Here is a 19,554-nt window from a genome sequence, read left to right on the forward strand (position 1 = left end):
GACATGCATTGCGTAATTCCCTTAAAAGTTTCATTGAGGTTTTCAAAACCATTCGAAATTGGTATTTGGGAACACTTTATTATGTACACTTTACTACATTAAAATGAGTTGATGCGTTAGTTATCATGAACGAGCAATTAAAGCACCTATTAGTTTATGTAAAAGTTAACATCATTATTTTTCAGGTCTTTAATGACTTTAACAAATCCATTAATGGGAAACAGGATATTTTCAATAAAAAAAGAACAAGACTTTTTCCATTGTGACTTGATCGGATAATAAAAGTACGACGCCATTCCAGTATGAAGTCAGACCTCCTGAAGAAATACCTTCTAGTGAATACTTGTGACTAGAGTATGAAGGCTCAAGTTCACCTTGAGTGCATCTAATGGTTCTTTTTCATCTATGGTAATATAAAATATTTTAAATAATTTGTAAATTATCGGTAAAATACATAACCGCATTAACCGCCCTGAGATATTGCGGCAACTGTGACAGTCAGTCAGACCTAGACTCTGTAAACCGTATAATATAAAGTGGTCTTTCTTTGTATACATTTTTTGACAGTCAATCATTTTGCCCATTTTCAGTGGGCAGTTCATATGGTAAAATGAAAGCTGAGCGCGTGATAGATGAACTTGGATCAGTTTTCATTTTAGAAGGGTGCAAAATATTCACAATATTTCAATATTTTTCAGCAATAAGAAGACAATCAAGTAATCAAAAAGCAAGAGTTAAACTTTTTTTTAATCACCGGAGGGATCTAAGCACATGAAAACAGATGCCGAGCTTGCTTTTTTCCTGCTAGACAGGTAAAACATGTTTAAATGAGTTGGCGGAAGTTTTAGAATAACTAACATCCTTTACTTTACCGTTGAGTGGAATTAAATTAAGGCAGTATGGTTTTAGAGAAGTTGCATAACTCTACAACTATAGGCTACAGACTATAGCCTTAAATGCTTGAATGGATATTTTGCGATTATTTAAAGGTACACAGTGTAACTTTTGGCCCTCTAGCGGTTAAAAAACAAAACTGCATGTATTTTGTGGAAGAACATTGTTTTGGTTGTGTTTTGGCTCTGCTTGACTGTGCGGACGAATGTGGTTATCCTACAGCTCATATAACATTCACTACTACTATGCTTAATAGATATAACCAGTTTAGATGGAAGTGGATCTCATGCTGACTAGCTGAAGACGTTACTGTAGCTATACCCATTGATAGACACGGTACTTCCTTGAAAATACATTCCAGCACAGCGCTACGCCATAATGAAATGACCCTTCACAATAGATGATGCTTTATAATGAACTCTGTTAGAGAGCTACATATGACAATTTATCTGTTCAATAAAATACCTTTCTGACCTGTTGAGTAATAAAACCACCATCTCCGCATCGCTTTTGCAACATTTCAAATCCCTCAGGTCTCACCCTCTCCGAAAAGCCAAGCCAATGTTGATTCTTGTTTTATTACAAGCTCTGTTGAATTCTCTTTTTGCCAGCAGACTCGTGAAAAACATCCCATCAGGTCTAAAATATAAACATTTATAATAGGCTTACGATAGTGAACCAGGGTAGGACAAAACACATTTTGGAAGAAGGATTGATGATGTATTGAAAAACCCCCCCAAAAAACCATAGTGGACCTTTATCCAATAGCCTGTGAGGCTTTAAGTGAAACATTTCAGAGGTTGTTTCAAGCGATTACATTTTGTTGAAATATTATGAAGATATTATTTTGTTTACAATAACATCTACGGATGAATTTCCACACTAAGACCATGATATACCATCAGTTTTAATTTTCGTGATGATTTCAATGGCCTAAAAGATTGATAATGACTGGGGTTCTGTGTGGAGATTCAAGACTTGAGTTTCGCTCACTCCTGGTGTGTCTTCCGAAGACATGCAACTGCCCCGGGGGTGAATAAAGAGACAATGACAGAAATGGAAGGAGGTTAAATAGAGGCAGGGAGAGAGATGGCGCTAATGCATGGAGTGTATTCTGCTCGTAACCTTGATGCTGATGGTTCCCTAGAATTTAATAACACACAGAGCCAAACACACACACATTTCCCCCTAGTGCACCTTGTCCTCGGGAAAGTCTTCATCAGGGACGTTATATTTATCTTCTCTGAATGGACAGCATGTAGCGAGGTAATCAGACTCAATCAGATGACCAGCCCCCAAGCTGAGGCACAGAAAGAAAGAGAGAGAATGAGAGGAGGGATGGGAGGGCAGGGAGAGTGAGAGAAGAGTGAAGGGAGGGAGGAGAATCTGAGAGGTGAGGATTCTGCCTTACATCACTGAGCGTGTCTTACTGAGGATACAATTGTTACTGTTCTAACTCGTATGCAAAGGTCCATTTTGTGTTGTTTCAAACAGAACTGCTGCAAGACTGTGTCTGTCCTCAATGAGTAAACACTGAAATATCAACAGGTAAGACCACTTTAACAAACTCCAATACGTAATGTGTCTTTTATAATATCTTTTGTTATGCTAATTACAGGATACACACCGTATTTTTCTTTTTAGATTAATTTATGCATTAAAGAATTGTAATTATTATTTTAATCTGGGATGATGTTGATGTCATCTTAACCCTGTGTGTGTGTGTGTGTGTGTGTCTACACACACACACGCTTGTTTTTTTCATGTTGGTAACTTTCCATCAACTTCTATTGTTTTTAATACTGAGCTAATGATATTTTCTATCCCCCAACCCAACACGTAACCCTTTTCAGTTTCATTAAGACATTATTTTGCATGTTTTTTTTTTTGTTTTTGTTTTTTTTCATCTGGGGCCCTGTTTACACCTGGAATTAAGATGCGTTTTGGTTGATCGGATCACAAGTTGACAAGCGAGACACATTCCCGTTTACACCTGGTGTTTTAATCCATCTCTTTTGTCCACTTTCAACCACTTGATGTCCTGATTTCTTAGAGGGAAGGGTTTATGGGCGAGTAAATGTATGTTTTTTTTTTCAGATCTTTTGATCTAATAGACAAAATAAGCTCACGCAATTTACATATGAATGCGACCTTAGACGAAGGAAAAACAGACAGAGAGCAGCAGCTTTCATTTCTGCTCTAACAGCCGCAAGACACGACGAATGCTGTGAGTGTGTGTTATAAAACAGGAATGGTGAGAGAACATGGTGCTTGGTACATTTTTCTTCTTCAAACCAAACTTAGGTCTTCAGCCGACAATGTTTAAATCCCGTCTGGATTGCGCTTTTCCCATAATGTTTACAAATTTGGTCAGTAGGTGGAGAGTAGGCGGTCTTTTGTGGCATTCAACCACGTGAACTTCTACACTACTGGTACATTTACATGACAACAATGCAGGCCTACTAAAAATGGAAATGTTTTTCCTTTGCGTTTTTCGCATACAGATGACAATGTTTTCAAAATGAGACGAAATGATGCGAAACGATTAAAAACACTGTATTCTGCTGCCAGGAAACACTACGTACCTATAGACTGAACACGTAATCTGCATGCCGTTTACACAACACCGTTTTCAACTAAAAATGGAAAACATTTTATGCGTTTTGATGACATTTACATGACAATGGTGTTTCAAAGTGCAAGTGTTTGACAATACTGTAATCGTCTCCATGTAAACTACAAAAACGTGAATTTGTGAAAACTGTGGCGTCATGTGCAAAACGCCGCTGGCAAAACCAGCAATGCAGGTTTGAGAGGTGGTGCCGCGACAAATCTCGCGAGAATCACGACTTGCTTTACGGCACAACGTCACATACATCAACAACATATGAAGCAGCCTCTATGGAAGACACTAGCACGCATTTCAGACGGTGGTATTTACGACAGTAACGTTAAATACAAGTACTCTACAGCGACTCTAGGGGTCGCTGTTTGAGAAAAACAGTAACTGCATAGTGTGCCTTTAACGGTGATCGTTTTGACAACATTGTCGTCTCTGCGCGAAAAAAGCAAAGGAAATACTTTTCTACCAGAAAGATTTAGAGTTCAGGTGAACGTTTGCATGGTATTTATTCCATAAAAAGTATTAACAGATGGTAGTGAGCTACAATGATTCATGTTTAGTAGTATAGAAAAGTTATTTGGCGTAGGCCCCATCCTTAGTCCGAATCCTGGGGATGCAGATTCGGCTAATCCTGCCTGAAGATGTATGAAGGCAGGGGCCTACCCCTACCCCTGATGGATGGATGAACATCATCAACTGTGAACATGAAACAGAGTTCAGTGCTTATACTCCAGGTGTCAAGCAGTGATTGGCCAAGCCAATTAGTATGAATGAATTACGTGGCATTAGAGTCTTCGTGGTAGAACTTGCGCTAAAAGCTTCAGTGTTTAGTTTATCGCTGTCGTGTAAGTGTACCCTTAGACACTATTTACGTCTGTATTTAGCGTCTTCCAATTGTCATCCGATCAACCAAAACGTAGCTTAATACCAGGTATAAACAGGGTCTTGGGGACCATTAGTCAGTCTTCACAATTTAGTTGATTTTAGGATTTACTATCCCTTTGGCGACAATTGGCCCTACAATATAGCCAAACACCACAGCTGCACTCTACTTCCCACAGTGTTCATTCAAATTAGCCATTAGCCAAATTAATCATATGATGTGTATATATTACTACAGAATTTATATAATTTTGCTTGTTAAAATTATCTTAGTTTTAATTCTTTCTTAAATATGAATCTGATAAACAACCAAAGGCTTGGCTGATATGTAGTTAAGTGGTCAAAAGAAACTTATTAGAATAAGTTGTGCAGAGAGATGTTTGGTGTTGTTGTTACAGTATATCTGACAGTCCTGCATGACCAGTCACAAGAAAGAAGGAAAATATATAGCATGAATTAATTAATTGTTCATAATGCGATCTATAACATGCATTTAGAAAATAGAACAATCTAAAAACACTGACACTAAAGACACTGCCCAAAGTGCTTTGCATGAATTGAGATCAATTTCAAGGAATGACTCCCATCAAACTGATTTCCTGTGATGTATTAGATTGCGATGATATTTAATAGATATCAATTATCTGTTTACAACATTTTAAATGCTTTCAGAGTTCAGAGATCATGCACAACATGATCTGAGATGAATCTGTAGATTTAGTTGGCTTGGTTTATGGAACATAATTATTTTGACTCATCTTGATCCAGTATATTGTTCATAACACAAAGATGTAAAATACACAACAAAGACAATTTTAAACAGTTCTAATGATTCAGTGTCATCAAAAGGTGAGGTCAAGCTAATCATTTTCCATCACTCAACAGCAAACTCAACAACGTTGTTGTAACCGTTCTTAATGTTCTCCAGAACACTGTGCACAGGCATAAAAATGTACCCTTCTCTGTTTTGAAAGATGAAAAATCTCATTTTGAGACAAGGGTCCCTGTAATCTAAACCCACCCTGAAGGGACACCGCCCGTCACATTCTTTCGTTCATCTGTCAGGCTCCTGGTACTAGCTTGTTGCCATGGTAATGCGTCTGGAGCTGTAGAGTCCTAATTGGACTCAGTCCTGGGTGAGATTTTGAATGGCTGCTTCCATGCTTCGCTCTTATTTAGAACTGTTGAATACTGATTAAGGATACTCTTTTACGGACATTCACAAAATACTGAACTAAGATGCAGGGCTGAAAACGGAGGCCCTGTTTTATAATTATATATCTTTCTTCTTGCTCAGTATTTGCATCTCATTTTAAAACCGTCTTTCCCTCTCGCCCTGTCTATCTATTATCTATCCATCTCTATAGCTCTATCTCGCCCTCATAGTCTCTCTCCTGCCAGCTAATACACATGCATGCAGGGTTGAGGGTTTAATGAGTCACAGTCTGCTGGCTTCTAGATGCTGACATTTGCACCAATCTCATGTTTGAGTTCAGACTCGCCTCAGCTGGTGGCCTTCTTCCAGCTGACATGACTTTTCAAGAGTCCTGCTGGGTGACATACTAGTTCCTCTAAAATTATGTTTATCCAATAACACCAATACTAAATTGTAGGCTACCAGTAGCGGCTCCTGACCGTACATTTAGATTCTGAGTCTTAGCCCTAATTTATAATAAACATTTTGTGAGCTTTATATTCTAATCACTGAACACATGCAGAAAACTTTTGGCATAGGAGAGGTCTAACGTCCTTGCATTATTCAGCCTGAGAGTGGTGCTCTAATGATGATTGACATGCATGCATAGAATGCCTTATTGCCTCAGAATGTTGTTTTAGAATGTTAGCAACAAGTTGTGAGAATTCTGGTTGGGAAAATTATTTCTATTCTCAGAACAAACATAAAACAAACATAACTAAATAAAGGCAGACCAACTCTACTGACCTGATGCAGACTAATGTTGTGCTGTTTTATAAACTGCTTTGTTTATAAGTCGTATTGTATTGTACCTCCATGTTCAGTCTCCGTCTATGCATTGGTCAGTATTTGAGCTACGATGTGTTTGTAATTTAAGAGCTTTGAAAGGTGTTGATGAGTCATATCAGTGAAAGGAAAACTAATCACACAGCAAATAGATGCAGTCTAGGCTTAGTTTGCCAAATCCTGAGAATTATTAAAGGCATTTATGCAGTCAAGGTTCTGAGCAGCCAATAACAATAGAGGTTTAATAATTTCATATAAACAGAACAAGGACAGAGATTATTTATTTGAAGCAGAGATGGCATTCATGAATGCATTTAGAAAACATCAATATTTCTACACAAGCAGTTTCAGATATGATGAGTGCAGAAAGAGAAATACCTAAGCCAGTCCCAGGCTTATTTCTGCTTCAAAAGCTTGGTGCTTTGGTAAAGTGGGTCCTTTGTGCTGTGATGATTCAGTGACACAGTATGAAGACATTGACTTCACTGCTCTGCTCCAGAGACTTTAATTGAGCAAATGGTTTCTTAAAGAGTCCGTATTATGCCCTTTTACAAAGTGTTGATTTTGGGGTTTAATACTTGAAAGTAAAAAAACACACATTATTTTTCTACATATTTTAGATTGTTGCAGCACCTCTCTTCCCAGTCTGTCAGTTACGCTCCATTTAGTTTATGCCTCTATGAAGCCCCTCCTTCAAAAAAGTTGGTCGGTTGGACCAGTGTGTTGTGATTGGTCAACTGCTTTGAGCGTGTTTTGAAAATGTTACATCCCTTACTATAGCCGTCTTAGATCCAGGCTGGAAAAAACAGGACCTCTTGGTCTGTCACATGAGTGCAAGGAGCGCATGATGAATTAGAGTCAAACGAAAAAGACTTTATTTAGAAATCCACAGGGAAACGTAGGAGATAAACAGAGAATACTCAACAGCTTACACTGACGTAAACCATAGACGAGATCGGACAACTTAACTGAAAGAAACAGTGAGTATAAATACTACAACAAATGAGAGAACTAATGAGTTAATTAACAGAACAAGTGAATGGGATAACTAATCAAACACATTGGGAAACTGAGTTAAACAGGCAGATAAGGAAGACAGAACCAAAACACAAAGAAACATGGCCAAAACAAAACATAACTCGGACATTACACGCCATAAATTGCTTAACTGAGGAGGAAGGGCAGGGGGCTCTGGAGGAGGACGTGGAACTGGAGAGGGGCGAAACAAAACTAAGTCGATGGGGGAGTGGAGGGTGGGAGGAGCCAAAGGGAGAAACTGTGCAGACGACACCCTAGGGACGAGCGATGGAGAAGGACAAGCTGGAGATGGAGACCCAGGTGGAGCTGACGACCAGAAGAGCCCACGCGACATTGCTGGCACTAGAGACCAAGGTGGAGCTGCAGTGACGAGTGTCCGAGGTGGAACCAAGAAGTCTAAAGCCTGAGGCAGAGCCGGTGGGACTGAGGATGAAGGCGGAGCCAGGGGAAGACAGAGCCAGACGGAGCCAAAGGTGCAGGTAGGACGACGTCTGACCGTGGCAGAGCCGATGGGACCGAGGAAGCCCGGTGCTGCCGTAAGGATGATGGTTTCTGGTGGAGCCTAGGGAGGGAACAGCCAAGGCGGAGCCAACAGTTCAACATTCCGTGGTGGAGCGATGAGTTCCGAAGCTGGAGGCGGAGCCAGGGGATCCTTCTTACTGGGCGGAGCTGGTGACCTGAAGCTCAGAGGCAGATCCTCACAATATAGTGTAGGAGGTGAAGTGTGGTGAAGGTAACCAGCGGAGGTGGGGCTGTGGATCTGGCTATCAGAGGAGGTCGGAGAGAGAGCCTGACAGGGATCACAGCGAAATGAGGCTGGGTGGAACCAGCAGGGAAACAGGAGATTCAGGGCTAGGTGTGTCCATCAGGGAAACATGAGATTTAGGGCTAGGTGGAACCAGCAGGGAAACAGGAGATTTAGGGCTAGGTGGAACCAGCAGGGAAACAGGAGATTCAGGGCTAGGTGGAACCAGCGGGGAAACAAGAGAGTCAGGGCTGGTTGGAACCAGCGGGGAAACAAGAGAGTCAGGGCTGGTTGGAACCAGCGGGGAAACCGGAGAGTCAGGGCTGGTTGGAACCAGCGGGGAAACAAGAGAGTCAGGGCTGGTTGGAACCAGCGGGGAAACCGGAGAGTCAGGGCTGGTTGGAACCAGCGGGGAAACAGGAGAGTCAGGGCTGGTTGGAACCAGCGGGGAAACCGGAGAGTCAGGGCTGGTTGGAACCAGCGGGGAAACAAGAGAGTCAGGGCTGGTTGGAACCAGCGGGGAAACAGGAGATTCAGGGCTGGCTGGAACCAGCGGGGAAACAGGAGAGTCAGGGCTGGCTGGAACCAGCGGGGAAACAGGAGATTCAGGGCTGGCTGGAACCAGCGGGGAAACAGGAGAGTCAGGGCTGGTTGGAACCAGCGGGGAAACAAGAGAGTCAGGGCTGGTTGGAACCAGCAGGGAAACAAGAGAGTCAGGGCTGGCTGGAACCAGCGGGGAAACGAGAGTCAGGGCTGGGCAGAACCAGCGGGGTAAGGAGAAATTGATAATTATTTGAAATCACTAGTTTAGGTCCGATCTTGTGTCACGCAAAGTGAATGCACGTAACATGAATGCAACTTAACCATGCCTCGTACCCCTTTTTTTGCGTATGCTTTGAGTGGTGAATATTTAAATGAGGGATATTGTGACGTACGTTACCCGAAGAAAACCCTGAAAGACAATAATCAAGGTGTTTCAGGGAGTTTACAATGCTTAATGATAGAAAGAATTACTACCTTTGGAGTAACTTTGTGCGTTGTAGACCCTTTTTTCATGCTCAAACAGCAACATTACGCAGTAAGGAAAGTTAAAGGGATAGTTTACCCAAAAATTTAAATTCTGTCATCATTTACTCACTCTCATGTCGTTCCAAACCCGTAAGACTTTCGTTCATCTTCGAAACAGAAATTAATTTTTAATGTAATCTGAGAGATTTCTGTCCTTCCATTGACAGTCCACTCAACTACCAATTGGGCGCTTCAAAAAGTTCAGAAATAGATCATAAAACTAATCCATATGAATCGAGCAGTTTAATAAAAATTTTCTGAAGAGACAGGATATCTTTATATTATGAGCAGACTGGTAGTGACTTTTGCATAGCGTTCACGTTCTCTCACGTAAAAATTTAGATGTTTTGGGATATTCAAATTCAGGCTTTTGTTGACAATGGTACCTTTCTTGCTTCACTTTACCTCAAAAGCCATGTCTCATTCTCAGCTACGCCTACAGTACCTTGTCATGGGATTCCTGCCAGGAGCAATTTGGAATCAGTTTGTTCAGTGACAAATATTCCACAGAGACATGGTACAAAAAGGTGTGAAAGTGAAGCAAGCTTCTAAAGAAGAAGACCCATAATCTCTCTAGACCAATTACGGTTATCATCCTATTAAACTAATGAGTGACATTCAGAGATGAAATTTCCTCTTTGTGAAGTATTGTCACGGCTAATGATGTTGTTCTCCATCTCTTTCATATTTTCAGATAACCAAAAGCATTGACTACATTACCTAGAGACAGCTGATTTCCTCAAGCCAAGACATGGAAAGGACAGAGAATAAAGTGAGTGGAGACTGAGCCAAATGCTGAGAGCACAACTGAAGAGAGCGGAAATGGTCCTAATAGAGAAAACAGATTTTTCATAAGTGAAAGTTGATGATTTTCTGTTCTGAGCCCATCTTATTTTCATTCTCCAAGGTGTCCACCATCTCCCCACAAAAACAGACAGTGAAAAATAGATCCAAGTCCACAGAAGAGGTACAGCAAGCCAAAAAGGTAGGCTCCGCAGAATGCTAATATCCAACACATTTCAATTTAATTTGAAGCTCACCTCATCTTTATATACATCTTTAATGTGCCTTATGTGCATGTACTGTATATGACAATGTGGCATTTGTACATCAAATAAGATGATTAAATGGGCAGGGAATTGTCAGTTTTCAGTTTTTACAAGCATGCAGTGTCACTCTACTAAAGATTTCAGCAGCTGTCCAGCACCATCTAGTGATATGGTCGAATAATCTTTAAATGTGTGTTTGTGGATTTTCTTGGGGACAAAGTACCTTTTTTGAATCCATAGTGGCATCCTCATTTGGAAAATTTTCCCAATAATAATAATAACAGTACTTATTTTAACACTTTTATTATTATAATAATTTTTTTGGAATGTACAAAGTATATAGCTTTCTTTGAGCGCATATAATTTTTTTTAATATTTCAAAAAAAGAAAATAATAATTAATACTAATAATAATTAACTTGTAAAGTGATTTCTATGGGCTAAACTCTGTCAGTAAATATGTGCAAAATTGTACCTTTAGCTTGTCACTGGGTCAATTGACAACAAATCCCCCTTTTATTTTTTTCACAGGAGTGTAAAAAAATAAAATAAAATCTTTATAAATGCAATTCATTTCTCAAGGTAATGCACTCTCTAAGGGAAGATAGGTTATTAAAATGTGTATTAAAATGTTACCCCAGTCGCAAGCAAAAAGTAATTTTTGGACAGTGTATGTCGTCATTTAGATAGCGGAGTAAATGTGTTCAGAAATCCTCTTACTGCATTCTAAAGTCTTTGGTTTTTGCCCTCTTGCCACAGGCCTTTCATACACCACAAAAATCTCTTCCGGCTAAACCAGAAACCGAACAACTAGAGGTAAACATGAAATTATGGATTATGGGCCGCTTTAGAGCTTGACTTTGAAAAAAATGAGATCAAAGATTAGTCCCAAGACCAGTCAGTACTGCTTGTTCTGTCAGAGCTGCTTTATTATGTGTCTCATTTTTGTGTTGTTTGATATCCTCGATTATATTGTGTCTAATGTTTGTATATTTTATAGGAGACCTCAGAACTGAGTGCCTCATCGGAGGAGTTCAAATGATTGCCGGATTCAAACTTCAGGGCTTTGAGGTTTAGAGAGATCAGCTGGAATTATGGGTAATAACAAGAAGATGATTCAATGTCTCTGTTTATGGAATTGTGATTTTAGTTTAGTCAGCATAGAAGAAAACCAACAATAATCATGTGTAGCTTCTTGAATTTGTATGAGCCTGATGTTGTTTGTGAAATAAATGCAGAAATGGATATGACAGTGATTTGTGTGTGCAATTCATATTAGTAGGTTAATACATGCACAGATGTAGTGGCTTGTAAAATATAAATAAAATAGATTTAAAAGCAACTTTTCACAAACACTATCATAATATTAAAAAAAGTATATTTTACATTTGAAGTGCACTGAAAATGGAAATTTCCTTAATCTGATTTTTTTTTTCTTGTGTTCCAATAAAAACATCTAAAATATTTAAATAACAAACTATCTAATCCGGCAAAATATCCTTTAAATATCCTAACGGCCACTGTTATGACTGGCTAACAAAAAGCAGACACAAAGCATTATGACATTATTTACTTACAGTTTATGATGCAGCAGCATCAAATTTTCAGCTTTGTGTTTCCAAATTTTTCCATTGCAGTCAAAGGCTACCACCTCCTATCTATTGCTAACAACCATGCCTCTGTCCCCTAACTGATAACAGACAGACAGATGCCGAGAGTTCACATCATGAGCTTTCACCCACTCGAATTTATTTCTGCTTATTTGGCACTGAAAATTACTGTGGGCCGGATCATTAGTGCTGTTGCTCCATTGTCACATCACCACAGTGAGCTCCCGGCATCAGTACGGAATTATCCTGAAGGGCAGGTTACCCGAAGCAGATTACCAGGGTTAGAAAATTTGAGTTTCATGAATAATGTGCTCAGAGGTGACACTTTATGAGGAAACAAATCAATACTGTCAAGCTTTCATTTCATTGTTCGTGAGTGTTCATGTTTGCCAGCTGGCTAAGACGTAAATTATAGGAATGTTTGGGGGGGAAAGTTATTTTTATCAAACTCACCTCTGTTGTTATGAATGTCTGACAAGTTTCTGGGAAAACAAACATTGGAAAAAAATAAAACAAAACTGATGAGCAACATCTTGAGAGATTAAATGAGAATTGTACAGTTAATTGCAAGATTAAATGTCTGGTGAGGTTACACTTTCAATAAGGTTCCATTTGTTAACATTAGTTAACTACATTAGTTAACATGAACTAACAATGAAAAATACAGATAAAGCATTTATTAATCGTAGTTAATATTAATTTTAACATTTACTAATACATTATTAAAAAACTAAATATGTATCTGTTAATATTATTTAGTCAGTATGGTTACACTTTATTTGGATGGCCCACTTTAGACATTCCACTATAAGCAACTTAGCAACTACATGTCAACTAACTCTCATTAGAGTATTAGTAGACTGTAGTAGTGTTTTGGTTAGGGTTCAGGTTAGTAGTTGACTGAAGATAGCAGTGTAGGGGGTAACTCATTACAAGTAACTTGAGTTATGTAATCAGATTACTTTTTTAAAGTAACTAACTTTTAAATTTACAGCAAAATATCTGAGTTACTTTTTCAAATAAGTAACGCAAGTTACTTTGTTTTCCCATTCATTGACTGACAGCTCTCTTGTCCTCATGTTGAGAAAAATTGGTTAGTAATTATTAAGTAATTATTAAATTAGTAAGTGCAGAGTGTGTGACCATGATGGTTATTGTAGTTCTAGACTAAATGTGAGCATGTATTTACTCATCTCACCATCTCATCAAAATAAAGTATTAGCAGATATTAAAGGGATAGTTCATTGTCATTACTTATTCATCCTCAAGTTGTTCCAAACCTGATGTTTTAAAGAATGTCGGTAACCAGTTGTTGTCAACTGTCTTTAAAATATCTTCTTTTGTGTTCAGTAGAAGAAAGAAACTCACACAGGTTTGGAACAACATGAGGGAGCGTAAATGATGACTACATTTTCATTATCACTATCCCTTTAACACTAGAACTACCGGAATTCTATAACTACTATAATGGCAATAGCAGTGATTCTGACCGCTAATAGATTATTTGCATATCATTTCAATAAGCTATATCAAATCTAAGAATAAATGGATCTGTAATGTTAGGATAGGTAATAATAAACATCAGAACACTACATTTTAATTCTAATGTAGGCCAAGTTAATCGACAACCAAAGAACAGCTATACAGATACAAAGTCGAAAGTGATCCATTTTCTATTATTTTCTTTGTAAAATGAAAACAAATGTATTCATCCTTGGATATTAGAATACAATCATTTACAAAAACATCGCCAATATGCATTTCAATGCGTAGGTAAAACCTTTATGGGCACATATGAAACGCATATGCCCCAAACTGGCCAAAACAGTCATTCTGACCGTCACGGGAAAAACTGCGAGAAAACGAACTGATTTAGTAACCAATATTTGTTTTAGTGAGCAAAAATATCATGCTGTAAAATTACAAAGAAAATTGTATGCATACGGTCATACGGTCGTATGCAAATGCCTGTTATGGCCATTCAAGGTAGAAATACTCAAAACTCTTTTGTGTCTTGTAATTTTAATAAAATAACAATGATAGAATAAAATATAGACACATTTAGGAAAAGTCAGGGTCCTATAGTTACATGGGTTTTATTTCAACAAAGTTATTACATTGCAAAATTTTAAAACAGTCAAAATGACTGCCTTGGTAGTTCTAGTGTTAAGCAGACAGTCAACTAATATTCTAATGAGAGTTATATATATACATACATACACACACATACATATATAAAAATAAACATAGGAAATATCAGAATTGCCTCTCAAAGAAAGATACAAATATGATACCTTAGTTAGTGATTGCAAACTCAACACTCCAAACAAACAATACTAATATACAAATTACTGAAATATTAAATTGGCTCTTATACAAAAGGTCATGAACTAAAAAGCTGTCAGCGATCAAAATATTGATTTTGAAGATGTTGAAAATGATAGTTTTGAGAATATGTTTGAGATCGTGAATATGAGCCAGATGCTGAATGTACTGGGAAATGAGCTCTGATAAGAACAGTGATGATGGTATAAAACATCTGCTTAAACTGAACCCCCCTCCTTCTTTTTATTTTATTCTTCTGTAATTGTTACTCTAATATTGTCACATATGCTGTGTAGATGATCGACATAAACAAGATGATGAAGAGGAAAGTCTCTTTAATTAATCCAGTCATAAATCCAAAACAGAGAGAGAGCTACTCACTCACACACACGTAACATAGACAATACCCGACAATGAACACAAACAGAACTGAACTTAAGTACATGTGATAACGAGGTAGATAATGAGTGCACAGCTGAACATAATGAGTGATCAAGACAACAAACGACCAACTCAGGCAGAAGGTGGTGAAACACAAAAAGTCCAAACTAACAGAACCGTGACAAATATCTTCTTCTTTTTCTTTCGGCTGCTCCCATTAGGGGTCGCCACAGCGGATCATCCGTCTCCATACCACCTTGTCCTCTACATCTGCCTCTTTTACACCAACTACCTGCATGTCTTCCCTCACCACATCCATGAACCTCCTCCTTGGTCTTCCTCTTTTCCTCCTTCCTGGTGGCTCCATCCTCAGCATTCTCCTACCAATATAATTCATGTCCCTCCTCTGCACATGTCCAAACCATCTCAATCTCGCCTCCCTCACCTTGTCACCAAAACGTCCAACATGCGCTGTCCCTCTAATAAACTCATTTCTAATCTTGTCCATCCTCGTCACTCCCAACGAAAACCTTAACATCTTCAGCTCTGCTACCTCCAGCTCCGCCTCCTGCCTTTTACTCAATGCCACTGTCTCTAACCCATACAACATCGCAGGTCTCACCACAGTCCTATAAACTTTTCCTTTCATTCTTGCAGATACTTTACTATCACAAATCACTCCTGTCACTCTTCTCCACCCACTCCACCCTGCCTGCACTCTTTTCTTCACTTCCCTAACACACTCACCATTACTTTGCACTGTTGACCCCAGGTACCTGAACTCCTCCACCTTCTTCACCTCTTCACCCTGTAACCGCACCACTCCACTGCCCTCCCTCTCATTTACGCACATGTACTCTGTCTTACTCCTACTGACTTTCATTCCCCTCCTCTCCAGCACGTACCTCCACCTCTCCAGGCTCTTCTCAACCTGCTCACTACTCTCACCACAAATCACAATATCATCCGCAAACATCATAGTCCAGGGAGACTCTTGTCTGACCTCGTCCGTCAACCTGTCCATCACCACTGCAAACAGGAAAGGGCTCAGGGCCGATCCTTGATGCAGTCCAACCTTCACCTTGAACCAGTCTGTCGTTCCTACTGTACACTTCACTGCAGTCACACTGTCCTCATACATGTCCTGCACCACCCTCACATACTTCTCTGACACACCTGACTTCCTCATACAATACCACAACTCCTCTCTTGGCACTCTGTCGTACGCTTTCTCTAGATCCACAAATACACAATGCAGCTCCTTCTGTCCTTCTCTATACTTCTCCATCAACGTTCTCAAAGCAAATATGGCATCTGTGGTGCTCTTCCTCGGCATGAAACCATACTGTTGCTCACAGATGGTCACCTCTTCTCTCAGCCTGGCTTCCACTACTCTTTCCCATAACTTCATGGTGTGACTGATCAACTTAATTCCCCTGTAGTTACTGCAGTTCTGCACATCTCCCTTATGCTTAAAGATCGGTACCAGCACACTCCTTCTCCATTCCTCAGGCATCCTCTCACCTTCCAAAATCTTGTTAAACAATCTGGTTAAAAACTCCACTGCCATCTCTCCTAAACATCTCAATGCTTCTACCGGTATGTCATCTGGTCCAACTGACTTTCCACTCTTCATCCTCTTAATTGCTGCTCTCACTTCCTCCTTACTAATCCTATCCACTTCCTGCTTTACTAACACCACATCATCCAACCTTCTCTCTCTCTCATTTTCCTCGTTCATCAGCTGCTCAAAATACTCCCTCCATCTTCTCAACAAACTCTCCTCACTAGTCAACACATTTCCATCTCCATCCTTTATTGCTCTAACTTGCAACACATCCTTCCCAGCTCGATCTCTCTGCCTGGCCAATCGGTACAAATCCTTTTCTCCTTCCTTAGTGTTCAACCTCTCATACAGCTCCTCGTATGCCTTTTCCTTGGCTTTCGCCACATCCCTCTTTACCTGTTGCCGCATCTCCTTGTACTCCTGCCTACTTTTCTCATCACCCTGTCGATCCCACTTCTGTTTTGCTAACCTCTTTCCCCTTATGCTCCCCTGCACTTCCTCATTCCACCACCACGTCTCCTTGTCTTCCTTTCTATTTCCAGATGTCACACCAAGTACCTTTCTAGCTGCCTCCCTCATCACTCCTGCGGAAGTTTCCCAATCATCCAGCACCTCTTCACCACCACCTAGCCTCTGTCTGACCTCTTCCCTGAACCTCACACTACAGTCTTCCTCCTTCAGTTTCCACCATCTTATTCTTCTTTCAGTCCTTACTCTCCTCCTCTTCTTCTTCGTCTCTAAAACCATCCTACAGACCACCATCCGATGCTGTCTAGCTACACTGTCCCCTGCCAACACCTTACAGTCTCCAATCTCCTTCAGGTTGCATCTCCTACATAGAACATAGTCCACCTGTGTGCACCTTCCTCCACTCTTATAGGTCACCCTATGATCCTCCTTCTTCTTAAAATACGTATTCACCACTGCCATTTCCATCCTTTTAGCAAAATCTACCACCATCTGCCCTTCCACATTTCTCTCCTTTAGGCCATACCTACCCATAACCTTCTCATCACCTCTGTTCCCCTCACCTACATGTCCATTAAAGTCTGCCCCAATCACCAATCGTTCATTTCTAGGTACACCATCTACCACTTCATCTAATTCACTCCAGAATCTTTCCTTCTCCTCCATCTCACAGCCGACTTGTGGAGCATAGGCACTGGTGACATTTATCATCATCCCTTCAACTTCCACCTTCACGATCATCACCCTATCAGAAACTCTCTTCACCTCCACTACACTCTTACTGTACTCTTCCTTCATAATCACCCCTACACCATTTCTCTTTCCATCCACACCATGATAGAACAGTTTAAACCCACCTCCAATGTTTCTGGCCTTACTCCCTTTCCACTTGGTCTCCTGAACACACAACATATCTACCCTTCTCCTCTCCATCATATCAGCTAACTCTCTCCCTTTACCAGTCATAGTGCCAACATTTAAAGTACCAACCCGAACCTCCACTCTCCTACACATCTCCTTTCCCCGTCGCCTCTGTAGACGTCTTCCTCCTCTCCTCCTCCTCCTTCGGCCGACAGTAGCCCAATTTCCACCGGTACCCTGTTGGCTAACGATACCTGAGGCGGTCGTTGTTAACCCGGGCCTCGACCGATCCGGTATGAAATTCTTATTCGTGACCCGCATATTTGATTTGGCACATGTTTTACGCTGGATGCCCTTCCTAACGCAACCCTCCCCATTTATCCGGGCTTGGGACCGGCACTAAGAGTGCACTGGCTTGTGCCTCCCTAATGGCTGGGTTAGAACCGTGACAAATATAAGGAGAGTTATTGTGACGTTGTGCACTTTCCCAGAGAAACAGACAGGAGACGAGGATCCGGTTTACAAGCACCAAATGGCTAAGGTTTATTATACAACCTAAACACGGGTATCAGGAGGTGTCTTAACTGTCCCCAAAAACAACAAGAACGCCCCAAGAAGAGATGTAACGTAAGACTAACTTTCCTCTGCACTGCTCACCGTCTCCTCTCTTTCCGCCCCCAGCAGGTGAATCAAGTAAGCATACTTATAACAGAGAATAAACAGTATAAGTGACGAATTGCCCCCTCGTCCCAGAGGAAAGGTGAAATCCATGAAATGCCGGGGCACCCGAAGTGCCTCTCTGGGCTGAAACCGTGATCCAGTTTTCGCTCTTGGGGTCTGCTGCAGCCCAATGGCAGGCAGCCCATGCCTCAAGGGGGTAGTTGGCCGGTACTCCACCTCCGGGCTGATACGACAGCCTCCACTGCGATGTCTGTTGCCAGTTGAACAATGATCAGGGCTCATGGTGCGATCTTCAGGCGCCCCCAACCCAGACCGACCCAGAAGACCCCCAGACCCTCCCGGCGCTGTGTCTCCAGCTCCTCCGAGAGTATCCAGAGTGCCCCCAGGAGTCTGGGTCAAAGGGTCACCCTCTTCACAGCCCGCTGAGGTTTCCCACCCTTTGTCCGACGCTGCGTCTCCAGCTCCTCCGTCTGCAGGGTGTGTCGTCCCAGTGGTCTGCCATTGTCCTCTGCTCTTGAAGGGTTGCCGTTCTCCCAAATATGGAGCCATCCTGTCCCGGTGTAAAACCACAGCCTGTCCCCCAGGCCTCTTCCGAACACGATAAACAGACTCTCCAAGCCTCTTCACTATGTAACAGGGTCCTACCCAGGCACAATCCAGCTTAGGTGAACGTCCCATTTTCCCTTTTCGGACTATACTATACCCATACCAGCTCTCCGGCATTAAAATCATGTCCTGTACAATGATGGTTATATGACCGTTTTTGGCGTATACTCGCCTGCAAAGCCTGATGACGAGCAAACTAATGGGCTGACTGCAGCCGGTCCTGTAGCTGATGGGCATACACCAACCCAGGTGGGGCCTTTGGTGCATCTGGCGGTTGACCCATCAACAGGGAGGGTGGGGTTCGTAGTTCTCTGCCCAGCATGAGGAGAGCTGGCGTACATCCATTTGTCTCCTGCACCGCACTCCGACTTGCAAGCAAGGACTATCGGCAACTGAAGATCCCAGTCCTTTTGATCCTGGCTCACACACAGGGTTAGCTGGGTGGCCAGTGTTCGATTGTACCTCTCTGGGGGTGTAGGGGAGTTGTCCTTGTCTTTCGGATGCCCAACTGCCGGCAGAACTCAGAGAACACATGTGACTCAAAGTTCCTCCCCTGATCAGTATGCATCTCAGAGGTAAACCCAAAGCAGGCAAAACATACCTTCCAACAGGACATCCGCCACACTCCCTGCCTCCTGGTTGGGAACAGCATAGGCCTCTGGCCATTTTGTAAAGTAGTCCATCGCGACCACCACAAACCGATTTCCTCGAGGGGTCTGTGGGAACGGTCCTAGTACATCTACGGCCACACGATCCATGGGAAAGCCCTACCAGCC

The 19,554-nt window shown here is 41.3% G+C and overlaps 1 long non-coding RNA gene across 1 annotated transcript; it reads left to right on the top strand.

Moving 5' to 3' along the window:
• The first annotated feature begins 2,089 nt into the window (after positions 1–2,089).
• On the top strand, positions 2,090–11,534 carry LOC311277504. Its single transcript, XR_014625269.1, has 5 exons — positions 2,090–2,442; positions 9,926–10,003; positions 10,139–10,216; positions 11,039–11,095; positions 11,280–11,534. It is a non-coding gene; the product is annotated as an uncharacterized lncRNA (long non-coding RNA).
• Positions 11,535–19,554: the final 8,020 nt, after the last annotated feature.

The sequence above is a fragment of the Rutilus rutilus genome, assembly GCF_951802725.1.
Source record: "Rutilus rutilus genome assembly, chromosome: 18".
In the NCBI taxonomy this organism is placed as follows: Eukaryota; Metazoa; Chordata; class Actinopteri; order Cypriniformes; family Leuciscidae; genus Rutilus; species Rutilus rutilus.